General features: G+C 35.2%; 1 pseudogene; it reads right to left on the bottom strand.

The window, feature by feature from the left end:
• Positions 1–9,238: 9,238 nt before the first annotated feature.
• Positions 9,239–9,333, bottom strand: LOC122097278 (annotated as a pseudogene).
• Positions 9,334–9,556: the final 223 nt, after the last annotated feature.

Genomic DNA, 9,556 nt, shown 5'->3' on the forward strand with positions numbered 1-9,556 from the left:
CTTGTCAGTTCTTGCTGGTGTTGAGTAAAATCTGCTCACCCGCTGCATCTGACACATTTGTCCCAGACTCTCTGGGTTGTAGTTATGGCAACTATGGATGCCACCACTGCCGGCACAGCAACCTCAGCCATGGCTGCTGGAAAATGCTCAGATCTGTCTCCCTACCTGGATTTTCCCTCTCTGCCCAAACTCTCTGTACTGTGATGGCACACTTGGTGTGCCTAGGACTGTTCACTGGAACACTAGAACTGCTTTCTATGTGAGAGCTTGTTTAGCCACCATATTCTCCTCTGCCATCTTCTCGAAATTTCTGAAGGTGTTTAAATATTACTGGAATTGTTTTGGAATAAAAATGTTCACCTTGACTATCTTGAGAAAGAAAAATTGGTTTCTCAGCACTATAGGTAAGAACTTGAGTGAAAGAAACAAAAGGAAAAATGGGGAACAACTCAACACATACATTCAAAAGAACCAAAACAACCAAAGAAAACACAAATTAACTCAGTACTCAAGAACCTGCAGGAAATGCAAAGATTTTTTTTAAAAATAGCTATGATAAAGTTATGAAAATCCTGACTACATGGGAGTCTACTATTGTGAGGATAGTGGTTAAAGCTCAGACTGGACTGAAAGATCTGTACATAATGCCAGGCACTTGTTATTCTAAATTCTAGGAAGAATAACATGAAGTAGACTGAGCCCACGATCATACACAAGTAGGAAGCAAGATACTATCTGAAAGTTAATCAGGACAATTTTGGGCTGGGGGCATGCCAAAGTGTTAAGAGCATCCATTTAGGAGACACAAGACACTCAATTCAAATTCCAATATTATGGGTATTAAAGAAAAAAGCTATGACTTTAAATAATGGGAATAATTGTAAGATTTGAATATTTGAGTGGAGAAAAATCCATGAGAGAGATAGAGTTTACCCATGTTGCAATACTTTCTACATAAGTGATAATATTATGTGGTACTCCAGACATAACAGAGTTACCTTGCAAATGAGCATGGATGTGCATTTGGGTGAAGGTAATACTCTATTTACACAGGTGTAAATTAAATACTTTTTGGGGGTAGATTTTAGTTCTTGTCCTAAGAGCCTGGGTGATATCTCTGAGTCTTTTCTCTCAAGGCTATCACTCTACTACTTTGAGCCACAGTTCCAATTCTGATTTTTTATTGGTTGTTTGGAGATAAGAGGCTCATGGACTTTCCTGACCAGAATGGCTTCAAACCATGATTGTCAGATCTCAGCCTCCTGAGTAACCAGGATTCCAGGCCTGAGTCGTCCATGTTTTTAATAATTTAGTAAATTGTACAATTACAGAAGTTATAATTTATCATTATAACCTTTATAGTGTATATTTATATCAATGCATACATACAGAAATATTTTAACATATTTTTGTATCTATAGTAGATTTATGAAATCATCCTTCATAATAAAATAACATGGAAACAAGTTTAATGAGGAGCAAAGCAAAGGGAATTGTCACGTTTCTTGTTGTTGAATGAAATATGAATTGTGAGAATCGGTTTGAGAAAACCATTTAACAAAATGGATAATGGCTATTAATTCCAACCCCTTTTTTTTTTTTGGGTCCGGTCGTGGGGCCTGAACTCTGGGCCTGGGCACTGTCCCTCTGCTCTTCATCTCAAGGCTAGCGCTCTACCACTTGAGCCACAGCGACACTTCCGGCTGTTTTCATTTTGCTTATGTGGTGCTGAGGAATCGAACCCAGGGCCTCGAGCATGCAAGGCAAGTGCTCTACCACTGAGCCACCTTCCCAGCCCTAATTCCAATCCCTTTATTTGCCCATATTGTGCATCTTCACACATGAGTGTCAAAGTCAAACCACACTTTTTTGCCTTTGTATTTAAATCACATATTATAATTTAAGGGATAGGTGAAGTAATCAAATAATGATTAAAATAATAGTAAGTGTGGCTATGGGTTAGAGCTGAAAATTATTTTAAATGTGATAATAGCTAATTAAATTCCATATCTCTTACTTTTACTCTATTGTCATATACCTCATTCCCACATTAGGAAAGTACATAGAAGGTTCTCACTAAATTATGTGTAAAATTATGAAAAAATGTATTAAAAGAATATGGGCACATCGGGGCTGCGAAAGTGGCTCAGTGGTAGAGCTGTTGCCTTACATGCATGAGGCCCTGGGTTTGATACCTCAGCACCACATAAGCAAAAAGAAGAAAGCCAGAAGTGACGCTGTGGTAGATTGCTAGCCTTGAGCAGAAAAGCTGAGGGACAGCGCCAGAGAGGCCCAGAGTTCAGGCCCCTCGACCGGACAGAGAAAAACAACAACAACAAAAGAATATGGGCACAGTGTGGTTTTAGCTGATTAAGACTTGTGGGGGGTAGTGTGTTTTTGAGGACCAGAAAAACGTGATGGAGATGAAGGAAGGGATGTGCTAATTCTGGCAAAAAGGCTAGAGGATTGCTCCCAGAAAAATAGTGATGAATTCTTCTAAAAGGTTAGAGTAAAATCACTCTCACAATCATGTTCACTACTGTACTATTCACCGTAGAGAATTTATGGAAACAGCCCAGACGCACTTTAGCAGAGGGATGGTTGGAGAAAGTGTTGCACATATACACAATTGGATTGCACCCATCCATTTTAAAGACTGTTACAGCATTTGCAAAGAAATGGATAGATCTAAAATTATATTAAGTAAACGAAGTCACAGCCAGACACAAAAAGGATGCATATTTAGAAGCCAGAATTTTATGCAAGTAAAACAACAGTATTAATCAAAGCATGCTATTTGCAGAGGAGTACTTAACAGGTGTAATTTCTTATAAAATTGAACTTTTAATCCAACAAAATGAATACCAGGAGTCTACCACTTGGAAAATATGAGGGGAAGTCAAAGGGAAGAAATAAAGAGACTTATGGAAGTAGAGAGTGAAGCCATAATATTCAATGCAGATAGTATGAAACTAGAAAAAACGACAGTGGGTTGAGGTTTGGAAGGATGTGAGAAAGTTGTGTAAAGATCCATTGTAATTGTAAACTGATTCGTTGAATGGAAAACTCTTTGTACAACTATTTAATAAAAATATAATTAAAAACAATGGAGACATCTGATCTTAAACCATGAGTCAATATGATAATTTACTTCTCAGAAATTTTCTTTGCAGGTATTTTCCTCATAATGACAGAAAATTGAACAACGCAATGTATATCAATGCATCACTTTGCATATCCTAAATAGACAATATAAAAACCACAGTAAAAATATTAGAATATATCACATGATAAAATAACAGGTAGAAAGTATCAAACTCTGATTTTTTTTCCAAGTGCTTTACCTTTGGTATCTAATTTAATCCTCACAATAATCCCATAAATTGGAACTACTTCTATTTTTAATTCTAAGATGATGATATTTAAGTCTTCAGAGTTGGAATTACTAGTACAACATTGTACACATGGTAAGTGTTAACCTGCGTTCCATTCCCACCATATGAACTAACCTCATTCTATTTTATAACTAAATACCAGCACTCAGTCTACTAATTCTAGGAAAATTCCCAAAATTATTGTGCACACTCTAATAATATTTCACTTTATTTTTGTTAGAAAATAGGTAACTAAGTCGGACACCGGTGGCTCACACCTAAAATGCTAGCTACTCAGGAGGCTGAGATCTGAGGATTGTGGTTCAAAGTCAGCTCGGGCAGGACAGACTGTGAGACTCTTATCTCTAATAAACCACTAGTAAACTGGAAGTGGCACTGTGGTCCAAGTGGTAGAGCGCTCGCCTTGAGTGGAAGAGCACAGGGACAGCACCCAAGCCCAGAGTACAAGCCCCATGACCAACAACAACAAAAAAAGAAAATAAGAAGTAACTGTAATATGAAAACTCCAAGTTCATAATCAATTTATACCTCCCTGGTGAAAGGAACTGCTAAACTATAACATTCTTGATTTCTAGCTCAAAATAGTAGAAATCATATTTTATCCCTTCACTCAACACTGCACTGCCTGGGGACCACATCTCTGGTTAACACAGTCTTACTGAAAGAATGACCTGCCCAATTCCTGATGGAAATAGACTGCAGGTCTTTTGGAGCAATTGTTTATTGTAGCTCACCAAATTGTTTACCATTAGAAGTATTTTGATTGCTTTTTATACCCAACATTTTGAGAGAAATGTACTACTTTAAAATGTTATTAAAGAAAGACTGATATAAAAATCACATTTGACCCCAGATACATATTTTATTTTTCATATACCCAAAAATGCAGTCTTACCTATCATTAATGTTAGGAAAGAGAGGTTAACAATCATAGACACCAAGACCTAATTTTGAATTAAAGACTCTCCAACTTGTGAATACAATTGGTTTAAAAAGACATCAATACTACTGCATTTTTAAGTCCCTATGATAATGATAATGATTCCCTATGATAATGATAATGATAATGATAAACTATTAACACTTAAAAATAACTCATTTCTTGGAAGTAGGACAAAAAACACAAGGTTAATCCTAATCATTTTAAAAGACCTTTATACTAAAAGTTCACTCATAACTATAAAGATTCTAAAACTAACTGAAGTAGAGAAGAAATAATTTAACTGCATCATCTACATTCAATGGACTATTAATTCAAAACAAAATTATACTAATAATTAGCTTACCCAATTCACTTACATTCTTTTATTCTATTCCATTTACTTTCATAAAAATTGGGTTTCCATAAAATGAAGCATAAAAAAGCGTATAAACCCACTTACACTTTCAGATCTAAACAATATTTATTTCAGAAATTTTAGCTCTACACTCAATGAAGTGAAAAAATACTAAAATATTCAAAAGATTTTCAGAAATTGCAAGACTTGCTCTGGGATGTTATGTATATTGGAACAGATATTCAAAAAGCCTTATTTGTTAAAGTTGCCATAGTTACTCCCACAAAAGAGCCATTAGTAAAGATATCTGTACATGTACAAAACACCTTCAAATGCATCCACAATCTGGACATGACATTTGCTTTTTGTTTGTTCATTTTTGAAAGGAATATCTAACAAGCATATCCACAATACTTATTTTCAATGAATAAGATGGAATAGTCAAACATAGTATGGGTTGGATTATCTCTTAGTGAGAATAAATATAATCTTGCAAAGAAAGTAATTTTCAACAGAAATCCGGAAAGAGTTTATCCAACTTGTGTTTCACAGGAATCACCGGAGAAAAATACCTGTTTGGTCAAGTTGGTCCAAATCACTCCATGAGTGTATCTTAAAAGTATAACCAATTTAAGAAGTCAAATACATATTTTGTACTGACAATCATCTTATAGCAATAACTTACTAACTAATTATGTCTGTATCTTCTTACCTAACATACAATAAAAGCTGAAAGCGGTCTCTTTTTCTAACTTAATATTGTAAATGCTTTGATTATGATGTTATTATTAGACAAATAATATGTACGAAGGGTGGTTCCACTGAAATGACATGACAGAACACTGATAAATAAAAACATTGCAACACAGTTAGCTTTTTTCAGCCTCACCCTGTCCACATTGGCAAGCAACATTGCAACAGCACACGCACACATATACACATACACACGTTTGCACATGTACACACACATATACATGCATGCTAAATTCAGGGTTTTTTGTACAAAAAAGTCCAAATAAAATATTAGTGATTAGGACAAATGATAATATGCCTTATTACAAAATAATACATAAATCATTACCACACATATTATATTTTACCTTCCTCTCCACATGTGACCACTTAATTTATTTTTAATTAATTAATTACCTTATTAAATAATTTATTTGTTTGGTGCTAATACTAGGACTTGAACTCAGGGCCTGGCTTTGTCCCAGAATTTATTTTTTTGTTTCAGTTTTCTCAAGGCTAGCATTTTACTGCTTATACAACAGCTCCATTTCTAGCTTTTGCTGGTTACTTTCAAATCAGAATCTAATGGACTTTTTTTCTTGGTCTGCTTTCAAACCACAATGCTCAGATTTCATCTTACTGATTAACTACTACTAAAGACCTAAGCCATCAGTGTGGCTTCTACTTTTTCCTCTATAGTTATCTAATGCACATACTTAGATGGTAATTTTAAAATGAGAGTATAGAAGCAAGATGTACAGTGATGATACTGACCTGTCAGAAATTCAAGTTAGTAATGTAAATTTATTCTTAAAACCATACACAAAAAATACCATGATATAGTGTAAGAGAACTCACTATTGAACATATGAGTCTTAAGAGCTTTCTAATAGATCCATTATTTATTGGTACCCAACATTAGAAAAATGTATGAGGCATTGGTAAAATAGAAGTCCTTTGCATGACTACATACATTCCTTGTTTTTATAAGACACTTGCTTTCATCTAAAAAGTAGGCCTGTCTATTGTCTTCATGTGATTTTGATGATTGAAAGTGCTTATTGAGAAGGTCAAAATGTATTAGTAGTCCTTCACTATCAATTCTCATTTTCTTCTTGGAGAATATAATGATCAAATCAATAGTTCAGAATCAGCAAGCAATACTTCAGAATCATGCTTCCAGTGCAAGTGGATCACCAGTAAGAAATCCTCAATACCAATTTCCACAAAGTTTTGTCACAGATACAATCTCCCTGCCTTCTCTAGCTGCTTTACTACCTTCTTATTCCTTCATTGTACAAGAAAAGTAGGATTCAGCTGATTTCAGTCAGATCTGTTACTAGAATTATCAAGGATTTATTTTATTGTCTGTAATTTGGTAAAGTTATGTCTCTTTACGTAGGCTACTAAAAATGTATTTACTAATTTCAAGTAAATACATAAATTCTATTTCCATCTCTTTTAAAAAATAAAATTTTGTCTGCTCTACAAATTGATCAGAGGCATGGATTTTGTGGCTAGCTAGGTCATTACACATCTGTCTCTTTCTTATTCTCTACCTTTCATGGTTCTCATAATATGATTGCTCCATAATTATCCTCATTTATTTTGCTTTTATATTTTTGGTTGCATCATTTCACTTTTTGCTCAGCCATTTCCCAAATCATTTATATAGAAGGCATTATTTCCTATTTTCTCATGCCTAGAATACGTTGCACATGAAGACATCACTGGTCCTCATTTTCAGTGTGTACATTTGAATATGAAGGAATATCTTTCCTCTGCTCTCCATCAATTCCCTGCTCTCCAGTTATAATAATTTCGAATAGTAAAATTGGAAAAAGAGAAAATAAATCATGGTGAATAAACAGTTGCAGAAAATTCACCAGATATTTCTGACCAGTTCAACCAATGTGAAATATTAGGGAAATACATGGACACCTCATTCCCACTGGCACTCAAAGTCTCTGGTTAGGCAATTCTTAGGAATATGGGGAACAAGATGAAAAAGTAAGGAATGGTATCAATTGCAAGAAAAAAAAATTGGAGAAGGATCCAAGCAAATTTCTTCATTGGGCTGCCGAAAATATTCAGCTTATTACAGAGCGGAGACTTCTTTCCCAAAAGGCCACTCATGTGAATAGTAGGGATGATGATGAGTATACCCCTCTTCGAGAAGCCTACAGTGGACACTTAGACATTGTCAGTGAGTTGGTGTGTCAAGAAGCACATGCAATAACTGTAGATTCCTGCACACCCCTGCACAGTGCCTATACATGGAATAATACCACAGTGGCTTCTTTATTACTTCATCATGATACAGATACCAATGCCCAAACTAAAGGACTCTTTTTTTTTTTTTTGGTCTGGTCGCGGGGCCTGAATTCTGGGCCTGGACGCTGTCCCTCAGCATTTCAGCTCAAGGCTAGCGCTCTACCACTTGAGCCATAGCATCACTTCCGGCTTTTTTTCTGCTTATGTGGTGCTGAGGAATCGAACTTAGGTCCTCATGCATGCAAGGCAAGCGCTCTACCACTGAGCCACCTTCCCAGCCCAAATATTTTTTTTGTTTGATTTTTGTTGTTGTGGTTTTTTTTTTTTTTTTTGGTCCTACGTGGGGCTTGAGCTCTGGGCTTGGGTGCTGTTTCTGTGCTCTTCAGCTCAAGGGGAGCATTCTACCACTTGAGCCACAGTTCCACTTCCCCAAGCTAAAGGACTTTTGACACCCTTACATCTTGCTGTCGAGAATTGAGATAGTAAAGATATGCTGGATAGCCTTCTGTTGAACCATTATATAAAACCAGGCCTGAAGAACAATATAGAAGAAACTGCATTTGATATTGCCAAAAGGATAATTATGTATCACTACCTCTATGAAGTTGTGAAAGGCTGTACAAATTGTTCACCGAAGTCCTAATGGTCGGGTTAAGTTTCTTAAATTTCAAAAATGCAAGTCCATCGTTTGTGTCCCTACAAAACATTTTCACAATCCAAATAAGAGCAATATCTTTTTTTTGGTCGGTCATGGGGCTTGAGCTCTGAGACTGGGAGCTATCCCTGTGCTCTACAGCTCAAGGTGAGCGCTGTACCACTTGAGACACAGCTCCACTTCCAGTTTTCCAGTGGTTTATTTGAGATAAGAGTACCACAGACTTTCCTTCCCAGGCTGGCTTTGAACCATGATCCTCAGTTCTCAGCCACCTGTGTAGCTGGGATTATAGGCATGAGCCACCAGTGCCCGGCAGCACCAATATTTTACTGTAAAAATTCATGGATTCCGTGGAATTCTTCCAAGTGAATTGCCTGCCTTTGATGTAAAAATGTATTCAATAGTTTTTGTATACATGTATAATAATGTCTTCAGAGTTTGTGATTTTTTAATCAGAAATAATTTTAATTTACCTGTTGAAATGAGTAGCACAGAAACTAAAATATTTCTGATGCTTGTCTGAAAAAGTATATTTTAAAATATTCTATATTCTATGTTTGCATAATGTTCATAATTTATTTTCTCCTAGATATACTTTGAATTCTACATTATTTTATAATATATAGGTTCATTAATGTGTCCTTTCCGATTGCATTCCATATAGAACAGTCTGATTCCTTTTTTTCTAGGTCTTAATATTATTTTTCTTTGGGATAAAATGACAATGTTGTCTAATTTGAAAAGTTTTGTAAAGTTTTATGCTACATAAACGCCTTTCTGAGGTGAAGATTTAATACACTGATGTCAAACTAAATTTAATAATATAAATTACGTGTATTGTTACACTTGTAATTTTGTAATCAACTTTTTAATAACTGTTTTTCATTTCTTGCATCTGAAGAATGAAAAATATGGAATACTTCTCAAATTTTCATATTATCCTGTGCAAGTGCCATGTTAATCTCTGTATTGTAAGAAGAAAACCTTATTGTTCCTAACAATGCTATCGATCTTACTTCCCTAAAATTCTGTGAATAGTGGAAAAAAATTATATTGATCAGTCGATGGATCACATTTGCAAAATTTTTTTGTCTATGACTGTATTAAGTCTTTTTTATTTGGTATTTGATCGTACTCTCAATTACTTATAGCTAGGTCCAAAGGTGATGGCTTTTTCAAGTACTTATTTATCCAACTGAATTAGCTTTGTGGACCTAATGGAT

The sequence above is a fragment of the Dipodomys spectabilis genome, unplaced genomic scaffold (genome assembly GCF_019054845.1).
Source record: "Dipodomys spectabilis isolate Male_0828 unplaced genomic scaffold, ASM1905484v1 ptg000420l, whole genome shotgun sequence".
NCBI classification, from domain to species: Eukaryota; Metazoa; Chordata; class Mammalia; order Rodentia; family Heteromyidae; genus Dipodomys; species Dipodomys spectabilis.